The sequence below is a fragment of the Lissotriton vulgaris genome, chromosome 11 (genome assembly GCF_964263255.1).
Source record: "Lissotriton vulgaris chromosome 11, aLisVul1.2, whole genome shotgun sequence".
NCBI lineage: Eukaryota > Metazoa > Chordata > Amphibia > Caudata > Salamandridae > Lissotriton > Lissotriton vulgaris.
The window spans coordinates 856,923,697-856,944,383 of NC_141699.1; the positions used below are offsets into that span (position 1 = coordinate 856,923,697).

At 50.7% G+C, this 20,687-nt stretch overlaps 1 protein-coding gene across 3 annotated transcripts in view; it reads left to right on the forward strand.

Moving 5' to 3' along the window:
• The window catches only part of YEATS2 (YEATS domain containing 2), a 1,498,478-nt gene that overhangs the window by 1,181,016 nt on the left and 296,775 nt on the right, over positions 1 to 20,687 (forward strand). The window lies entirely within an intron of this gene.

The window sequence follows — 20,687 nt, forward strand, 5'->3', positions numbered from 1 at the left end:
CCTGGACCCGGAAGACTGGCTGGAAGCGTTGGACGCTTATTTCCACATCCCCGTCCTGCCAGCCCACCGGCGTTACCTGCGGTTCACGGTAGGCCAAGAGCACTTTCAGTTTACCGTGCTCCCCTTCGGCCTTACCATCGCCCCACGGGTGTTCACAAAGGTGATGCCGGTGGTCACAGCTCATCTGCGCAGGTTAGGGGTGTCAGTCTTCCCCTACCTAGACGACTGGTTGTTGAAGGCGGGCTCGCCCCAGACAGTCGTCAGCCACCCCCAGACTACGGCCGACCTCCTGCATTTGCTGGGGTTCTCCATCAATGTGCCGAAGTCGCACCTGTGTCCCTCTCACAAGCTCCTCTTAATTGGAGCGGTTCTCGACTCGGCGCAGTTTCGGGTTTACCCTCCCGAACAGCGGGTTCGGGATATACAGGCTCTGATTCCCATCTTTCAGCCGTTATCCCGAGTCTCGGTCAGGTTGACGCTGCGGCTTCTGGGGCTGATTGCCTCCTGCATCCTTCTGGTGCATCACGCCAGGTGGCGGATGCGGACTCTGCAGTGGGACCTGAAGTTTCAGTGGGCCCAGCATCAGGGCAACCTGTCCGATCATGTCTTGATCTCGGAGGGCACTGCGAGACAGCTGCAGTGGTGGCTCACGGACCGCGACTGGGTCAGTGGCAGATCCCTCTCCCTACCCCACCCGGAGCACGTGGTTGTGACGGACGCGTCCCTCCAAGGCTGGGGAAGCCACATGGGAGAGGCGGAGATCAGAGGCCTCTGGTCTCCTGCGGAGTCCCGACTCCATATCAACCTTTTGGAGCTGCGGGCGATTCGTCTAGCACTGAAGGCATTCCTCCCCTCGGTCCGGGGGAGTATAGTGCACGTGTTCACGGACAACACCACCGTCATGTGGTACTGCAACAAAAAAGGCGGGGTGGGGTCGTGGACCCTATGCCAGGAGGCTCTGCGCCTCTGGCAGTGGCTGGAACATCAGGGCGTGACCCTGGTGGTTTAACACCTGGCAGGCTCTCTGAATGCCAGGGCGGACGAACTCAGCCGTCGGTGCATGATGGATCACGAATGGCGTCTGAACTCGAACGTGGCGCAAGGCCTCTTTCAGCAATGGGGAGAGCCTTGGTTAGATCTATTCGCCGCAGAAGAGAACGCGCATCAGTTCTGCGCGTTGGAATTTCCAAGGCGGCACTCGCTCGGAGACGCTTTTCGTCGAGAGTGGAGTTGCGGTCTATTGTATGCCTTTCCTTCTACACCACTTCTGCCCAGAGTGCTGAAGAAGATCAGGCGCGACCGGGCCCAGGTTATCCTTGTGGCTCCGGACTGGGCACGAAGATACTGGTATCCCGAGCTACTCAGCATGTCAGTCGATCCCCCGATTCGTCTGCCTCTTCGGGAGGACCTTCTGTCGCAGCAGCAGGGGACGGTCCTGCACACGAACCTGTCCAGTCTCCACCTACAAGCTTGGAGATTGAGCGGCGGCAGTTGAGGCCATTTGACTTGCCTCCCGAAGTCTGTGATATCATTCTGACAGCCAGGCGTCCCTCCACAAAGTCGGTATACGCCTGCAGGTGGAACAGATTTGTGGCATGGTGCACAGCAAAGGCTGTGGACCCCCTCTCTGCCTCCCCTTTCTGAAGTTCTACTCTTCCTTCTTTCCCTTGCCCAGCAGGGCTCTGCTCTGGGCACTCTTAAGGGGTACCTTTCTGCTCTTTCCGCCTTCTTACGGCTACCTGATCAGCCTTCCTTATTCAAGTCCCCCATTGTAAATAGATTTCTGAAGGGCATCACACACATGTTCCCTCCTGTTCCTTTCTGGATGCCCCAGTGGGAAATGAATCTTGTACTCACTTATCTAATGTGTGCTCCCTTTGAGCCGCTCCATAACTGTCTTCTCCGTCTTCTTACCCTGAAGACTGCTTTCCTGGCCGCCATCACCTCTGCCAGGAGAGTGAGTGAGCTCCAGGCTCTTTCTTCTACTCCACCTTTCCTCTCTGTTCATCCGGACAAGGTGGTGTTGCGTACACGACCTTCTTTTCTGCCCAAGGTTGTCACGGCCTTCCACATCGGGCAGTCCATCACCTTGCCCACCTTCTTTCCGCCTCCGCATCCCTCGAAAGAGGAAGAGAGGCTCCACCGTCTGGACCCAAAACGTGCGCTCTCTTATTACTTGGATCGCACACGCCAGTTCCGGGTGGATGACCAACTCTTTGTTGGTTACGTGGGCGCGAAGAAGGGAAAGGCGGTACACAAGAGGACCATTTCACAGTGGATCATCTTGTGCATTCAGGCATGTTACTCCATGGCCAAAAAGGAGCCCCCCTGCTGGATTGCGGGCTCATTCCACTCGTGCCACGGCAACAACAACTGCCCTGGGCTGAGGAGTCCCCTTACAGGACATTTGCCAGGCAGCTACGTGGGCCTCGCTGCACACGTTCGCAAGACACTACTGCCTGGACAGTCAAGTCCGGAGGGATGGCTTTTTTGGCCGTTCCGTCCTCTAGGACTTTCTGGTGTGATATTGGTTCGCAGACCCACCACCGGGGTTGGCATTGCTGGGGTATCTATTCTAAGGTAAGGAATCCATCACTAACGTGTCTCTTTCAGATGCACAAGTTACTACTTGTGTAACGATATATCTGTAAGAGATATTAGTTAGTGATAGATTCCTTACCGACTCACCCATCCTCCCCGTTCTGCGAACCGATATCTAGGGTTAAGGTCATCCCCTTTCAGGGCCCTAGTTTCATGGCACTAGTGTTGGTTCTATTATGGCTCTGCGTATCTGGCGCGGAAAAGCTGTGTATCAGAACTGACGTCAGCGCACATGGGCGGCGTCTAAGTACTCCGACGATGTCATTTCGGCGCTAACCACGCCGACGACGGACGTGGAGCCGCAGACGACGCCTACCGACGCGCAGGGGTATTGCTACGCAAAAATTTCCGGATCCAGTCTGATGCCTGGGGATATTCTAAGGTAAGGAATCTATCACTAACTAATGTCTCTTACAGATATATCGTTACACAAGTAGTTACTTGTGCGGCAGGCACCGCGCGGTGCCTGTCCTGTTGAGCATGCCAATGCACAACATGCATCTTTTGCATTGCTGTGGGTGCTGCTTACAGCACCGCCCGCCGCAATGTAAAATATACGAGATGCGACTGCCAGGGTGGCGGTCCCATCCTAATGGGCGTAGTGGGACCGCCGCGCCTCTGGTGTTCAGTCCCTTTTTTTACAGTATTATGGGCATGCCAATGTCCTCTCCTCCTCAAAATTCCACAGTCTTTCTGCCACCCCTGGGAGGCAGATGGGGGCAAAAGCCCCCAATCTGCCCACCACCCCGAGGGCAGAAAGGCCACTAGATGCCAGTGATTATTTTTGTTATTGTATTTAGGGGTGGGGGCTGCCCGTGATGAGCATGCAAATGCCCCACCCCGCATAATTCCAGTCCTTCTGCCTCCCGGGGGGTCAGAAAGCACACTAGGCACCAGAGTTGTTTTTTTAATGTATATAGGGGTGGGAGCTACCCACAATAGGCATGCCAATGCCCCCACCCCCAAAAAAATCCACAGTCTTTCTGCCCCCCACAGGAGGCAGATGGGGGCAATAGCCCCTAATCTGCCTCCTGGCGGTGAGGGTGACCAGAAAGCACACTAGGCACCAAGGATTATGTTTTTTACTATACGTATGGGTGGAGGCTGCCAGGAATGGGCATGCCAATGCCCCCTTCCATAAAAATCCACCTTAGTCTTTCTGCCTTCCCGTGAGGCAGATGGGGGCAATAGTCCCTGATCATCACAATTGACTTTCTGCAAATTGCCCACCTCACCTCTAATGGAAATTGATACCCCTGCAATTTAACACTACCTACTCTAGTTTATATATAATCACCATCAAACATCTGCATGAACTCACACTCCCCCCTCCATTAATCCGCTAATGATCACATCTAACTTCAGTTACTTTAATCAACCACAAAGAAACAGAAGTGCAATCATCGAATGGTTTGCCTGCTCGAGAGCACCAGACTAATCCCAATAACATTGGACTAACTTAGGAACGTTTTCTGCTTCCCAACCACAACAAAATGCTGTCAAACTTTTACAACCTCAGCCCTGAGCTTTAAAAACGTTTTGGCAGTATTTAAAAAAAACTATTCTCCAAAATGGTAGAATCTGAAACCCCATTACCCATACGGAGGGAAGCATAGCTGTGTGACTGTGCCCAGATGCGATGGCTATTTATATCCTTTCTCCCAACACCTAGAACCTCGTCAGACATCATACCCAGGATGCACAGCGAATGTACATGAATCATCCAATACAATAAAGTGCAACCATATTCATTCAAATTTCAATCTGTTTCATTCCAAAGTAATCTTCAAGTCATCCGTGATTTTCATTTACAACATTCTATTTTTCACCGAAGTTGAACGAGTGTCCTTCAGGCTTTGCTCATATGACATCCAGAAGTTCAAGTTTATGTATAATCCAACGTGAAGCATTCTTAACCCAATGCATTTCGGGCAATTGTTGCCCTTCCTCAGGGATAACTACTCTAAAATCAAAATGCAGCCACATGTTATAGAAGTTCTCAGTTTGTGCATATTACTCAATGTATTACAGCTGTGTCCTTGAACGGTGCCCCATATTGCAGTGGTCAAAATAAAAAGTGTCCGCAAATTAAATCAACTCAATCCAAAAACCGTACCCAATGCTCACCGAGTGCTCTCATTCTGTGCTCCCAGTAAACAGTCCGTACTAATAGGGACCTCCCCTTACTGTTTAACTCATGTTCAACATTCATGCCTGTTAATCCATCCCTCCCGTTTACAACTCAACCATGCATCTGAAATTAAAACGAAAAAGAAACCGCAACAGAAATATCCCTAAAGTTTTGCCCAAATGAACACTTTCACATGATGCCGAAGCTGCCTAACTAACAAAGAACTAATGTGCAACATACCTTCACAGTGAGATCTGAACTGGCAGGTTCAGGTCGGCCATGCGCTCTCAACTAAACCCCATCCCAGGTGTGTCTGTTCTTTGTAGCAGTTATCACGGGCCTGCCCAAGTCACATGCTCTAACCCCTCGCGTCCAAATTAAAAGTAACACTGCCCAAGACATGCTCTCTCATTACACCTTGAATAAAGTTTGCTGCTATATTTGATAATTGAGATTTGTTTGTTTATTTTAAGCAGTGGGAACTTGGGAGGGGCCAATTGATGTGGCTGAAGCCTTATCCTCTGAGTAATTGGGAGTGCTGCACGCATAGAATGCACTGTGTCTGCCCTACTCCCCACCTGACATCCATCCATTGTACAAGGCCCTAAATGGACATAAGTTAAAAAATGCCCGCATGGGCCTTACCTACTTGAACCGCCCAACTCCCGAAGTACCGAGTTCACAACTTAGTAGTAGGCCCTCCTACTACTCCGGGCAGCAACCTGCTGTGCGCAGCGACAAGCAACCAGGACAAGGTCAGCTGTTTAGGCTACTTCAGTAATGTTGAATCGGATTCAGATTCAGACTGCCTCAGGCCCTCTGCTCCAAAAAACATGCAGTCCGACTGTCCGAGTCCAATTGAAGAAGTCTCACGCTCTGGATGCAGCCTGAGGTGTTATATATTTTTTTGGAGGTAGGGCAGCCCATTCTTTGCAGCCCCCAACCCTATGTATAAAAGAAAAAAATCCGTAAGAAACATTAGTGGTGATAGATTCCTTACCGCACCACCCATTCTCCACATTCTCCAAACTGATTTCTAGGGTTAAGGTCATCCCTTTCAGGGCCCTAGTTTCAAGGCACCAGTGGTCAGTATCTTGCATTGCTCTGCGTTTCTGGCACGGAAAGTCGTGTACAGAACTGACAGCGCGCAAGGGCAGTGCCGAAGTAGCTGCCGCGACATCGAAGTAGCTGCTGGGACATCATCTCGGCGACCACGATGCCAACGACAGCCGCACAACGCCACCTTCCGACGCGCAGGGGTACTGCTGACGAAAATTTTCCGGATCTAGTCTGACACCTGGGGTTATTCTAAGGTAAGGAATCTATCACTACTAAAGTTTCTTACAGATGTATTGTTACCGAAGGTAAGTAACTTGTTCTTTTTGCTGCTACTCCATCCGCGTTCTTCTGACATGGAGTCAATCATGTTTTCTAACCCTCCCTCCACCCTCGTCTGTCTCCCCCTGTTTTGGGGGTTTCCTTGTCTCTGCTGCAGACGCTTGGGTTGAGCTTCTGTTGGACTATGCTCAGTGCATAGGTCATTATGGGGGTGTCGTACCACTTCTATGTGTTTGTTTAATTCCTTGCTCATGGACTCTGTCGTACAGTTCCATCCAGTGGCTGCGTTCTGTCCTTTGATTGTCAGGTCATTAATTTCCACTGCCGTTGCCTCTTCAGGGGGGCATGGTTCTTTGCTTGGCGGGATTTTTATTGGAGCGGGTGCTTGTTTGCTTCCTACGGTCCCTCCAAGTATTGAGTGCTTTTCAATATAAGATGGTTTCTTATCATTGTTGTTTCAAAGGTTTATGTTTCTTTTTTGGCACACTTTTTATTTTTTATTTTTTAGGTTTTATTACATAACAACACCAAAAGCATGGTCGTACAGAGTTAGACACCTGAAGATTTTTGTCAAACCAACCCCTTCCTAGAAAATACACAGCTGTAATGCTAACAACCCAGCATGGGGCAGGTGGCGCATTGTGCTCAGATCACATATATTAGTACAAATAGGAGTCCTCTTGAATAGTGCTGCGTGAATCTCAGCAGTGTTCCTGCTACCCTCTATCTGGTGATATTTCAGTACACCCTCGGTCTAGCCCCCTCCGTATCAACCTCCATCGTCAAGGCTCCTGCTCCCGCCCGCTCTCTCCATCTTCGTCTATTCCATGTGCTCACCTTCTCTGGATTTACACTTTACATGTAGGACCTTCCACAAATCCCTCACTCAGTTCCAGTTATTTCCGTCAAATCGTGTTTACTCATTGTGTGTTACACTGTGTTGCGTTGTATCCTCTCCTTGGGTGTTCAGCCCAGCCGGAACTTCTTCCTCATTCCCACTGGGTAATTGTGCCAGAAATAGCCCCCAGAAATGTTTTGGTCTGCCACGTGGTGGAAGCAGTTTGTTGTAGTTTTCTGACTGCGTACAGCAGTACAGCACATCATGCGTCCATCGCCTCACCGTGGGCGTCGGCCCCCTCATTCAGCACAAGGCCACCACCCGTTTAGCTGTAAGCATGCCCATATCCACCAATCTGCGCTTTGCCCTAGGCAGCTTTTTGGAGTATCCCAGGAGGGCTACCACGGGATCTGGGTCCAGCGATACCTCTACTATTCTACTCAATTCCCTGAAGATCTCTACTCAGTATGCATGTATTCCCGGGCATAGCCATGCCAAATGTAAAAAATCTGCTATCAGCGCATGGCATCTCTCGCACGTCGCTTCCTCCCGCAACCCATATTGACATAAACGTTCTGGTGTGTAGTATACCCTATTAATGTATTTCAAGTGTATAAGCCAGTGTTTACCATGTAGCGAGACTCTCCTTGTATTTGTACAGCAGTATCACCACTTATCATCATCATCTATCGTTATTTGCAAGTGCCTTTGCCATGTCAGCCTCGCAGCATTGTACCTGTTCTCCCTGTGGGACATTGCTATTTTATAGGTATTGGTAACTACCTTGCGTGGAGATTCAGCCTTAATCACATAGGTAAGTTCGGGAACCACCGGTGGCTCATCCAGGTCCTCTCCTAACTGTTCCTGCAGGGCCCTGCATATCCTGTAGAATTGGAAACGTTGCAGTACTGTGCTCGCTCCCGCAGTCTCAAACGCCTGTTCCCAGGTCTTTACTTTCCCATCCTGTGAGAAGTTGGCCTGGTATATGATGATCACTATTCTAGTGAGCACCTTTTACCAGTCCAAACGATCCTTATGGTGATTGGTTGTAAGTCAACCATATAGACAAGCTATCCTAGTGGTAGCATGGACAAAAGCAGTCTTAGGCTAAACTCAGAGTTTTACCATATGCAATCCTTTTAAATACCAAATGAAAGGGCACCACACAAGTTATATATTACAAAATATAGGTATTTATTTCTAGAATAATCCCCTATACTCTTTATTAGCACGGAAGCACAAGCGTTAAACAAAGAACACAGTATAACATACAATAAGCTGCACAATTATGGATAAGCAACCCGGGAACGAGATACAAGACCTCCTTCATTCTAAAACCAAGGTACAGAGCTGATTAGACCCTTAGAGAATTATTGATTCAGATTCTTGGCCAAACTAACTTAACTTAAACTGCAACTCCCTTACTCCTTCCCACGTACTAGGCTTAGGTTAGGTACACTGGGGTAAGCGTATCTTAGAAACACCAATTGAGTACGTTTAGTCAATTTTTATAATTGTATATATTTTATCCGTTTTAAGTATCATATGGCTCAAACCATAGCAATGCGTTTACAGTATTATTTCATAATACTCTTTTTACTGTACGCACTTTACTGTATGACAAGTACTGCAATTGTGGCAATTCACTTCTCTTGCATGAGAAAGAAGACTGATCAATAAATAACACCTTTTATTTAAAGCGCCCGTCTCTATTTCTCTGCACTCTGGTGAAACTAAGTATGCACGATTGACTGAGTGAAATAGCTATCTATTGTTTTCTCACCACTCTGGAGATATACTCCTTATTCTGGAGGGAGCAAAGTTGTCATGTTTATGCGGATGTCAGAAGCTAATCCCTTCTTGTCTAATCAGGGAAGTTAACTCCTCCCTGTTCATTCGAGAAAGTTTCTAGTGGCCACTGATCTAGCTGGCATACCTAATTAAGTCTAACATATTCAGTAGAGACCTAGTCGACCTCAGTCGTACGTCGAAACTGCTGTTTGTTATTCCAATGCGCAGAGCTATTGGGAATATAGGAACTACACTACAATAGTAGGCCCACAGTATGCGGGTGCAGTGTCTATAGGCAACCTCATTTACCATACAAGTCAATGGTGCGTAAAAATCAGAAAGGGTTAGGTTTCGGAGACTTCCGACTGGACTAGAACTTAGCCACTTAAAACTAGGACACTAGAGGTGTAACCCACTATAGGAGCACCAGAGTTATATTGTTACCTCACCCACAGGAAGCGGATGCATAGGTCCCAAAGTGTGTCGGGTTTCGTCGTGAAGTTCTATGGAGCCTGGAAGAAAAGATGCTGCAGGCGGCCAGGAGAGAAGAGTCCGGTTGGATCCAAGGGTGGATCGAAGATGAAGAGTACCTGAAAGCAGAAGGGACAGAGTCTAGGTCACTAGCCAGTGGCCAGGATGGAACCAGGCAATGTCTGGTTGCGATCAGGTGCTGTCGAGTAGTTTGTCTCCGCTGCCACATGGACCAGGAAGGATCGAGGATGACCAGCTGGTGAACACGATCTGTCCCACGAAGGCTCTCGCTGTCGGCGGTGTCGGTACTCTATTCGGAGTCACCAAGCCTTGGCAAAGGCAACTCACGAAGGACTCAAAGATGTCTTCTTGATCGGACCGGGAAGGTCAGATCGATGGCTCCTTTTCAGGGGAGCTGGGGCCAGTCTGGAGCAACCAGACCAGTAGTGTAGTTTCGATGGTTCGTCGTCACAGAGGCCACTAGCCAACGGGCAAGCGACCGGACAACGCGTCGAGCAGGAAAAGTGGAAAAGGGCCCCACGCACCACTCTGAGAGTGTGGAGAGGTGATCTTTGGAGCACAGGCTGCTCGGGGCTGGGGCTTCTCAAACCCCAAAGCACAGCGTCGAGGGAGCCTCGGGAGCTGCACAGGAAGCACTTCGTCGACTTTTCAAGATGGCCGGTCCAACGTCTCACGTTGCCTCCACGGGCCTAAGCTTTGCTAGGACTGTGGATCAGGCTGTTGTAAGTCTGGGAGTCCAGGTCTTGTCGGTCTCTGTCGTTCGAGCTCCGGCGGGAGCAACGGCAAAGGAAGTCTCAATGCGCTGATGGTGCCTGCTTGCACAGGGTGGCCACTCCTTGACCACAAGGGAGATTCTTCAGTCTTCTACGTTGACTAGGATGTCGAAGGGTCCAGAGTTTGGTTTCAAAGTTTCAGTCAGGATGATCTAGTTTGCATTGGCACAGCTCCTACCTTTATTCCAAATCAAGGGGCTGGATCCCCTGCTAGGTCCCTCCTATGGGTGGGACCCAGGAAGGGGGTGGTTACACCCCTTTCCCTTTGTCCAGTTTCGCGCCAGAGCTGGGGCTGGAGTGCCCCAGCACCAGTTTGAACTGGACTATGCATGGGACGCCTTGTGCGCCCCAGGCAGTGTCTAGTTTCATTCAGCCCTCCCTGCCCCAATCCACTATCTCCTGTCTGGGGTGGTGTAACACCTCCCTGTGACAGGATACCATTTGTCCAGGCCTCCCCTGCCGGAGTTTCGGTCAGCAGCAGGAGGCCATTTTGTGATGCTGAGGCTCTGCTTAGATTTAACCGCGTTTAAGCAAAGTAACATGTCTTCTCCCTGTAGAAGGGTGGAATGCTACCCCCGTCGCCAGGACTGGCGAGGGGGTAGTATTCCAAAGCGTATGACACCTTACACAACATGTTTTGATAAAGCCAAACCAAAGTTAGCACGTAACCGCGAGGATTATAATGTACATAAGAGTATATGGTATGGCAATATCCCAGAACAGCTAAGGGACATGGTTTTGAAAGCTGCAGACAAGCTCAGCTCATGCTAGAGCACCATCTCACATAAAACCAAGCACTCTGCCTCCAGGATTGTTAAGGCATGCCATAGGAGTGACTTATAGGTGTATATGTGTCCAGATATAGAGAGTCAGAGTCAGAGTCAAAAACACTTTATTCGATTATTTTAAAATCATAAAAGTATGCTATACATCCAATTCTGATCACAAGAATAAAAAAAGATTTATAAAAGACTTTAAAAACAAGAAATCATTATGTACAAATCTTCAATGGTAATCAAAGTAACTGTACAATAATTATATACAGCTGCATCATATTTACATTCACTATAGATTTCTTCAGGTTTTTCAGTGAAATTACACAGATTGTACAAATGAGTTTGCTAACGGTCTATTTACAATTATATTTACAGATCTATATTACAATCAGTTTACAGCACTACCCTGACAGGGCATACAGACTTTTTCAGGGAACTAAATCATATAGTCAGATCCCATACTATCAGGGTGGGGGTGGTAGGAGTCTTTTTTGTCTGGACCGAATAGACATTGTCAGGAAATTGGCTACCCCGTACATTATTAAAGGTGTTTCCATTAGCTGCAGGAACAGAAAAGCCGGTTTGACTTGTATAAACCCAAGTTCTTTCAATATAGGTTTGATAAACTTCTCTCTAGCATTTTTTAAAAAAGGGCAAAAGAACAGAAAATGCAATGAATCCTGATCGGAGAAATCATCACACCTGCAGGGAACATTCTCACGAGGCCTACACCACTTACTGTATTCACCCAACAGAAAGTGAGCCTGATTGAAACGAAATTTCGTAAGGATCCACCGATGGAAAGGTTTATTTACTATCGTCAGATATGGTTCGATAGCTAGAGAAGTAATTGTCAAATAATGTCCAGATATAGGTTTAGATATAGGTATACTATATCTAAGCAAGGGGTGATTACACCACCTTGCCCCAGCTGAGTGATCAGCCAGTTGTGTCATTTTGGATAGCCATCCAGGGGTGGCAAAAGATATGCTGCAGCCCCTGGTAGGGCTTGGATGCACCTATGCCCTGGGTACCCATAGTACTCTGTACAAGGGCTGATAAGGTGACCCAATATCCAATTGGAGATGTACCTAGAGTACATGGAGTCCGTTTTACAGAGAGAGCAGATAGCCTGGGGCCCTGATTAGCAGGATCGAAAACCAGCTAAACACTAGGCAAAAAATATGGGCTAAACATAGTCAGATAGCCACCTTCCTACACATCCAGAAACAAGTCCCCTCCCGTCAGAACTTTCAGTTGGTCCAGTGCCCTTATCACCCCCGTCTCTGCAGGGAGCCAACCAGAAGGCTCACTCAACAGCATATTAGGCGAGTACAAAAGTGTTCCCCCCTTCTGCTGCAGCAAGCAGTGCCATGCATGATTGGTAGCAGTTATCGAATCTAGTATTCCAGTTCGGCGGTCAACCAGTTTGAATATCGTCGCCGTTAAGGGGAGAGGGTCCGCAAAAAGATTTTCCATCCGGACAAATGGGATATTCGAGTCCCCATGAATCCAGGTATACATGTGGGCTCCCTGTGCGGCTCTGTAGTACACCTCAAAGTCTGGAGCACCCAGGCCTCCCATACAGTATGATAGCGTAAGGACCTGCCATTGGACCCGGACCTGTTTGCCCGCCCAGGCAAGTTTTGTCATAGTTTGTTTCAATCTCTGTAAGAAGACCCGTGGGAACACCATTGGGATATTTGTGAACAGAAACAACAGCCTTGGTAAAACCACCATCTTCATAATAGAGATGCGTCCCATAGGTGAGAGTGGGAGGAGTGGGCACCAGGGCTCTACATCGTCCTCCAATTTACTGATGGCCACCCCGAAATTTTCTCGAAATACTATCTCAGAATTCCTATGTAACTGGATCCCTAAGTTCCTGACTGAGTCTGGACTGAGTCTGTAGTCCACTGCAGCGGAAACTCAATCTCGAATTCCTTTATGGATGGAGTGAGAGGGAAAGCTATGGACTTCGCCCAATTTACTTTCAGGCCAGAGAGCGCGCCAAAGTGCACCACCTCTCTAAGCACCGCAGAAAAGTTGTTCTTGGGGTCGCAAATGTATAGCAGCGTATCATCGGCATAAGTGGAGACTATGCCCTTGTTTCTATGATCTTCTCTGACCGCACATGCCAGCGGCTCCGCGACTAGGGCATTCGACAAGGGGGATAGCGGGCAGCCCTGTCTAGTCCCCCTAGAGATGGCAAAGGTGTCCGTGACCAAATTGCCCAATCGAATCCTCGCCATGGGGTTGTTATACAAGGTACCAATCATATGCAGGAACACCTGCCCTAATCCCATATTTATTCAGAACTTGCCTCATGAAGGGCCACTCCACGGAGTCGAAAGCCTTCTCCATGTCTTAAAATACCACCACTGCCTTTGTATCCTGCTTTACATGCTGCATTGTTCTAATAACGGTTCGAATGTTATATGTCCGAATTCTGCTCGGAATGAACCCTGCATGTTCCGGAGCTACCAGGTGTGGAGCCAGGAGCGCCAGGCGATTAGCTAAGATTTTCGCGTATATCTTGGCGTCTACATTTAAGAGGGAAAGCGGGCGGTACGAGCTGCACTCCTCCAGCCGTTTTCCCGGCTTGGGGGTCGCCACCAAAATTGCCTCCCTCATCGACTATGGCATACTACCCGCTTCGCACATATCATCAAAGAGTGTTGTCAGGTGTGGGAGTAGAAGATCAATAAAGGCTTTATAAAAACCCACTGTGAGGCCATCAGCGGCCGGGGAGCTCCCAGTCTTCATACCCGCTAGGGCTTCCACTATCTCATCCTTCCCTATGGGAAGCATTAGAAATTCCCTTTGTGTGTTTGTGAGAGACCGAAGTTCAATGTGCTCCAGATAGTCTAGGATCTCCCCATCCAGGTCCCCTGTTCTTGTCGTGTATAAGTCTATGTAATATTGTCGGAACCAAGCCGCTATATCTGCCTCATTAGTTAACCTCATGCGCGCTAGCTGAGATTTTTAAAAGCGCATGTTACGTGACGAGCTGGGCTCGTCATCCGCGTGCGAGGAGGCTACGCCATGACGAGCCCAGCTCGTCATCAGCATGGAAGGGGTTAAGAGCTCTCCTTCCGCCAACCTTATTGTCGTGATTTGTATCTTCCCCCGCTTTGCATTCAGCAGCCTTGCAAGTACCGATCCTGGCCTGTCTCCTTCACCGTACGTGAGTGCCGACACATACTTCCCCATGTGCTTGACCTCCCTGTCTGCTTCCTCATGATATTCACTTAACAATTCCTTAATCTCTTCCTCTAGGTCCTTATTATTGTCCGACACCAGGCGTTCCTCTGATTGCCCCAATTTCAAATCCAAGTCCCTCAGTCTCTGTCTTATGGCTTTAAGGACCCCGAGTGTTTAGTCATCACTATGACCCCAATATAAACCTTAAAAGCCTCCCATATTGTTTGAAAACTATCCACTGTTCCTATATTTGCCTCAAAATATGTTTCAATCGCCTCCCCAAGCTTCCCCTTGAAGAGTCGGTCCAGCAGTGAGTAGGGCGGGAAGTGCCATGTAAACAGTGGTATTGTTTTCTTAAGGGCGGTCAGGGCCAATAGCAACGGTGAATGGTCTGAGAGTGTGCGCGGCAGGACCTGACAGACCTGGATTTGGCCTAACAGTGACCTGGAGGCCAGCCAGTAATCTATACGAGTATGCAAATTGTGAAAGGCCGAATAGTGCGTGTAGCTCCCCTGTCCCAGGTTGCGTGTCCGCCATACATCATTGAGGTCCAAACTAACCATCACGCAGCTCAGTGCGAGCGCAGCCGCAGCAGGTCTCCGGGCGGGACCCGCCGATCTGTCCAGGTCAGATCCCTTACCAAGTTAAAGTCCCCGCCCCATAAAAACTGTGCATTGTGAAATCTACGTGTAGCTGTAGCCAGCGATGTGAAAAACTTTGAGCAATCATAGTTAGGTCCGTACACCTTTACTATCACCAAATCAGTACCCCGCCCCTTACATCTGGATATTACAAAACATCCCTCTGTGTCTGCCCTCAGCAATTCTAACATGTATTCTGACTTGGGGTTCACCCACATCACCACGCCTCTTGCGTGTATGGTGAATCCTGCCATGGTCATATTGTCAATGAGACCTCTGCAGCGCAGCATCGCGCTCATCATTGGTAGGCGAGTCTCTTGTAGTAGGGCAACATCAATATTGTGTCTGTGCAGGTAGCTCAGAACCCTACGTAATTTCCGGTGGTCATTAAGACCCCTGACATTCCAAGACAACGCTCTTATACTGTCAGCCCGACAAGGGCTATCAGCCGTAGCCTGTCCCACCATCAGTGTTGTCGCTGCTCATAGTGTACCCTAGTCTATTTTGTGTACGTGCACTATACTCTGCATGCAAAAACAAAAACAGGTCTACCAAACATTCAGCAATCATCTCAATCACCCCCTCCCCTCTCCCAACAGCTGACCGCCCCCAACTTGGTCACGCAGTACCCCGGGTCCCACTCTACCCGCGACTTAAAACACCCCACAAACAAACCCCGATAACGAGTAATGTGGTGCTCAGCACGCGTGGGCAGAGATCACTCCGTGTGTGGAGAGTGTAGCTGTATCGCACTTTGCTTGGTGCCCCCCTCCTTGCCCCGCCGTGTCAAGCCTTATGCATCACTCCATTCCTAAACTGCCTATTTTATGCCTCCTTTCTTGTATCATTTACACACCCCTTCGTCCCATCAGTTTCAATGTTCTGTCTGCTCTGGGCAATAGCAGTTTCACACCGTCCGTTATACTACCCAGGATCGCGTCCCCCCCCCACCTTACTTCTATTTGTTGCAAATGTCCTTCTTTATCAGTCCTGCACCTCCAGCAGGCCACCAGCTGCCTTATCAACAGCTGACTTTCCGGACTTCTGCATTGTTCCTTCAACCACCCCTTTAGAGCCTGCTGTAAGGCCTTCGGATCCGTGAATATATGGGATCGCCCTTGCCGTTTTACACAGAGTTTAGCAGGGTACAGCATAGCATAGTCGATGCCTAGATCACGTAGTTGTCTCTTTAGCGGAAAAAAATGTTTACGTGCTTCCTGCTTCAGGCTATATCGAAATATCAGAACCCTCAAACCTCAGTGACTACTTCTCCCGTGCCACTCGTAGTGCCGTGTCTCTATAGTTAAGCAGTTTTGCAATAATGGGTCGCTTTGGGGCACCTGGACGAGTTCGGGGGCCAAGGGAGCGATGCGCCCGTTCCACTACAAACATTGTCAAGAAAACTCCCTCTCCAAGCCCCGTGACCAGCAGCTTCTCTAGGAACAGCTCCATATTTCCAGTAGGGGTGGTCTCCGGCAGGCCCGTGATTCTGAGGTTGCAGCACCGCGAGTGCACCTCCAGGTCCTCAGTCTTGTCCTGCAGGATCTACATGAGTTTCCCCAGTTTCTTGTGGTCAGTGTCCAGTGTGGTATGTGCTTCTTCCACTTCTGTGATCCTCCTCCCCGACATATCAAGTATCTCAGCATGTTTATCCATTCTTTCCGCCATTCTATCCATCCCGGCAAATGGGGCCGCACGCGTAGTCCCAGGCTCAACTTTGATTGTTGACAGGTTACGGCGGTTCAGTGGGGGGAGGGGCACCAACCCGCAGGCTTCACTGGCGTACACCACAATCCAACTACTTGCACGTGCTGGCCAGGCCCAGGAAGGACCAGATCCTTTCTGTTCCTGCTATTATGCTCCACCTCTCCTGAGCCCCGTGCCCCCTCCTCCGCCGGCCGGCTCCGCCAGTCCGCCTCCAGACGCCTCAGGTGTGTCCGTGCCGCTGCGCAGTCGCTCCCCAAGATCTCTCCTTATCCCCGCAGGCCACGGTCAGTAGTATGCAGGGGAGGTGGAATGATCCTCCGCACTTCCCCACGTGCCCTCGGGCAACCGGATACCTCCCCTTCACCTGCCTCACTGTAGGGGCAACCGAGTTGGGCCTGTGCGGTCTGCGCTGCACTCTCCGATCCCAAATCTTGTGCCAGTAGGAGGGTGCTGCCCTCCTAACTCAACCTTCCTCCTAGTTGCTAGCCGGAGTGGGAACACCCAAGGTGGAAAAGCCGGGGGGGGAGGGCCTTCTGCGCCGTACCTGCTGCTCTTGCTGACTGGTTATTGGGCTAGATGGCGCTCCCGGACCGTTAGTGGGGCGCCGTTGTTCTTGCCGCTCTGCTCGTCCTGCCCCCACCGCCACTATCAGGGCCTCTCCTGCCCCTGCCGAAGCCGCGACCAGGGCCTCACGCAGTGCACCCTGCTCCAGCGAACTGTTAGTGCTGGGCGGCCAGGTCTTTACAGGGGAGTAGCTCCTCAGAGTTCCCCGCGTCAATCCGTTAACCTCGCACTTATGGATGCCACTGTCGCTTCAGGCCTGCAGCCACTGATGATAAACCAAGTTCCGTTTTTTGGCTGCCCAACCCCGATGTCACATGGGGGGGACCGCCGTATGGGCCTCTCACTCCCCAACCCGCAGCCACTCTGCATTGGGGGATTGTCCACTTCTCTGTTCCTTTGTCTCGGGAGATCTCGTGGCCAGAGACCCCCGCCACATACCGTGCCCCAGTCACAATCTTCTCTCCAGGGCTCGGCAGCGGCCCCACGTCCGTGGATGAGGATGGAAGGGGGGGGTGCCACTCACCCCCCGCCGCAGCACCCCTGTCCCGCGCTGCTTTCACTTTTCTCAGGGCTCCGCAGGCAGCAGCTGATCACCATCCAGGTGGTGCCGCACGTCCTGTGACGCAGCGTCCTCCCGCCGCTCACCACTTGTTGGCCTGGAAGCCGCGCCTGCTTCCCACCGCGTTTTCTCCGGGCTCACACCTCCAAAGTAGTCCTGAGTTTCTCCAGACTGCAGCGCTGCCCCTCCGATAGTGGGGGCAAGGTCTTTTGAGGCAAAATTGAAACTAGTGATGCAGGATATTATCAGGATATTGTCACGATGAGACGGAGCTCGGTGCTCAAGCGGCCATCTTGGTCGCGAGCCAGCTCCGCCCCCTTTTTTGGCACACTGTTCCTATACTCTCACAATTTTTGTAGCGGCTCCACGTTGTGGTGCGGAAACGTTTCACTACAGAAAACTGACGTCAGCACGGCGAGGGGGTCTTATGTGGCTCCTTTGACCTCACTTCCGTGGATGACGTCAGGACGGAGCCTGGCGACGCCGGGTCCAGGCGTGCAGAGGTACTGCTGGATAAAAGGTTTTCCGGATCCAGTCTGATGCCTAGGGATATTCTATGTTAATGAATCTACGTCTAGACTATGTCTCTACCAGATACATCATTACCGAAGGTAAGTAACTCGGTCGACGGGCTGCGTTACCATTACCTTTCCTTGTTACTGCTCCTTTACAGGGTTTCCTGGGTCTAGGGTCTGCCACGCTTGCACTTGCTGTCCCCACCTGTTTTAGTCAGTCTTATTGACGGATTAGTACTCTTTTGGAACTTGGTGGGTTTCAGTTGCAGACCCTCCTCCAATTGGGTATAGCTTTGGTATCTATTCTAAGTTAAGGAATCTGCGGCTAGAAGTTACTTACCTTCGGTAATAATGTATCTGGTAGAGGCACAGTCTAGCCGCAGAGTCCTTAACACTTACCCATCCTCCCAGCTCTGTGAAGACCTTTTCAGGTTAGGTTCTACCCACTGATTTTTCTACCAGTGGTCCCTGTCTTCCTGCAGGTTTGTCTACTTCACATCCTTCCCAGGTCAGGCTGTCTTACTCTGTTTTACCTGTTGCTTCTCCACCCATTCTCGTAATTGGGTGGTGGGCTCCCTTATTCATCGACTCTCTTGCACCCTTGTTCTTTTCCAGTGTGGAGATTGGTTATGCCCTTCTTCCCTCTTACTCCCCTGACACTTTTTCTCCTTTAGTTGGGGGACTATTTGACTGTGCTAAAGTCATTGGTCATATATGGTGAGTATGTTTGCACATTCTCTGTTGTTGCGGAAATGTTGTCAATTGCCATAACTGTCATGTTGTTACAGTCTTGTTGTCCATTACCATAACATTCTTGTGGTTGCAGACTGCTTGTCGTTTACCATTACATTAATTTCCATTGCTGTTTTGCCTCATAGGAGGGTATGGTTCTTTGCTCATGCGAGACAGTTTCTAGGGGCGAGCACTCTTCTCTCTTTTCAGTCCCTTACAGTCTGAAGTGTTTTTCTCCATCATGATGTTTCTCTTCATTTTTATTCTTTATTGTAATTTTTGATTCGAAGATTTTTTTAATCTTTTTTGGCACACTGTTCCCAAACTCTCACAGTGTTAGGAGTGGCTCTGCGTTGTGGCGCAGAAAAGTTTCACAGTAGAAAGCTGACGTCAGTGCGCCAGGAGTAACTTATATAGCTCCACTGACGTTATGTCCGTGGACGAGGTCAGGGCGGAGCCATGTGATGCCGTCCCGCGGCATGCAGAGGTACTGCTGAAAAATCTCGTATCCAGGCTGGCGCCTGGAGGATATTCTAAGTTAAGGAATCTGCGGCTAGACTGTGTCTCTACCAGATACATTGTATCTGAAAGAGACACGTTAGTGATAGAATCCTTACCTTAGAATATCTCCAGGCGTCAGACTGGATCCGGAAACTTTTGCGTAGCAGTACCCTTGCGCGTCAATAGGCGTCGTCTGCGGCTCCGCGTCCGTCATCGGCGTCGTGGGTGCCGTGATGACGTCGTCGGAGTACTTAGACGCCGCCTCCGCCGTCTGACGTCAGTTCTTTTTTCCGCGTCAGCAAGCGCAGATCTGGAAAATGCAGTAACCCTTAGTCAATTTTTGACTAACTTTTTGGATAATTTTTGATCATTTCTCGAAGTCTTACGGCTCCGATCGGTGCCGTAGGGAAGCCCAGGTTTCAAGCACTGCGAGGATTGCAACTGCACGATGTCGGTCACGGATCCTCACCACCTGTGCCTAACTTGTCTAGGCGTCGACCACAACGACAAGGCCTGCTCCAACTGCTGGGCCCTCTCCTCGAAAGTCAGGCGAGAGCGGTCCCGCAGGCGACTCGAACTCCGGCAGTCGGCCCCGCGCCGTGAGAGGTCCAAGTCCCATGGGAGGTCGAGGGACAGGTCGCGGGCTCGGAGCCACTCCTCTGGGTCGAAGTCGTCGTCAGGTAAGAAGCACAAGAAGTCGAAGAGGCGTCATCGCTCTTCTGACTTCCCTCGACGCTCGCGCAATGCGGCCCGGGGTTCGGGTGACACCGCCCACGCGGCTCCTTTGGAGTCGCGGGCGTCGCGTCCCGCTTTACACCCTCCGGTCCCAGGACGAGACGCGACGCCGGAGGAGATCGAGCGCTTCTTCATGGCCATGAGGTCCCTCTCTCCGACGGGCTCCGCGGCGCCTTTGGGCCCAGCGGACCCGTCTGGGGCCCCTAGCGGGTCGGGGGCTTCGGCCCGACGCCGTCGGGTGCTTCGGCCCCGACGCCGCGCCGCGGGGCCCCACAGTCCCGGCACAGTTCGGGCCCGGCGCCGTAGGGTCAAGCGGTCCCGACGCCGCCGGCGCCTTCGGGCCCGGTGCCGCGGTACCCCACTGGACCTTCTTCGGGATCTGGATCGGCACCGGTGGACCTTACGACCCCCCCAGCGTCAGTCCGTCAGGTGTCGACTCCGGCGCCGTCCTCGGGCGGCGCCGCCCCCGATGCCTCTTTCGCTCCGGTTCCGACGTCGGAACGGCGCCGCTGGGCGCCGCTTTCGACGGCGTTTGGAGATTTTCACTTCTATGAACCGGCCCCATTGATTGAAAACCCTGAGTATCAGGAGATGGGTGATGAGGAGGATTGGGAGGGGTCTGAAGACCCTCTAACCCGAGAGTGTCAGTCTCAAGAGGACTGGACAGGGGAACTTGTGGAGGCCAGTGGCCTGGACACCTCTCCAGACACTGGTTTTGTCTCCCCTCCTACCGTGGCTTCGGAGGAGGGGGCAACCTATAGTGTGGTGGTGATGAGGGCTGCCAAGGCC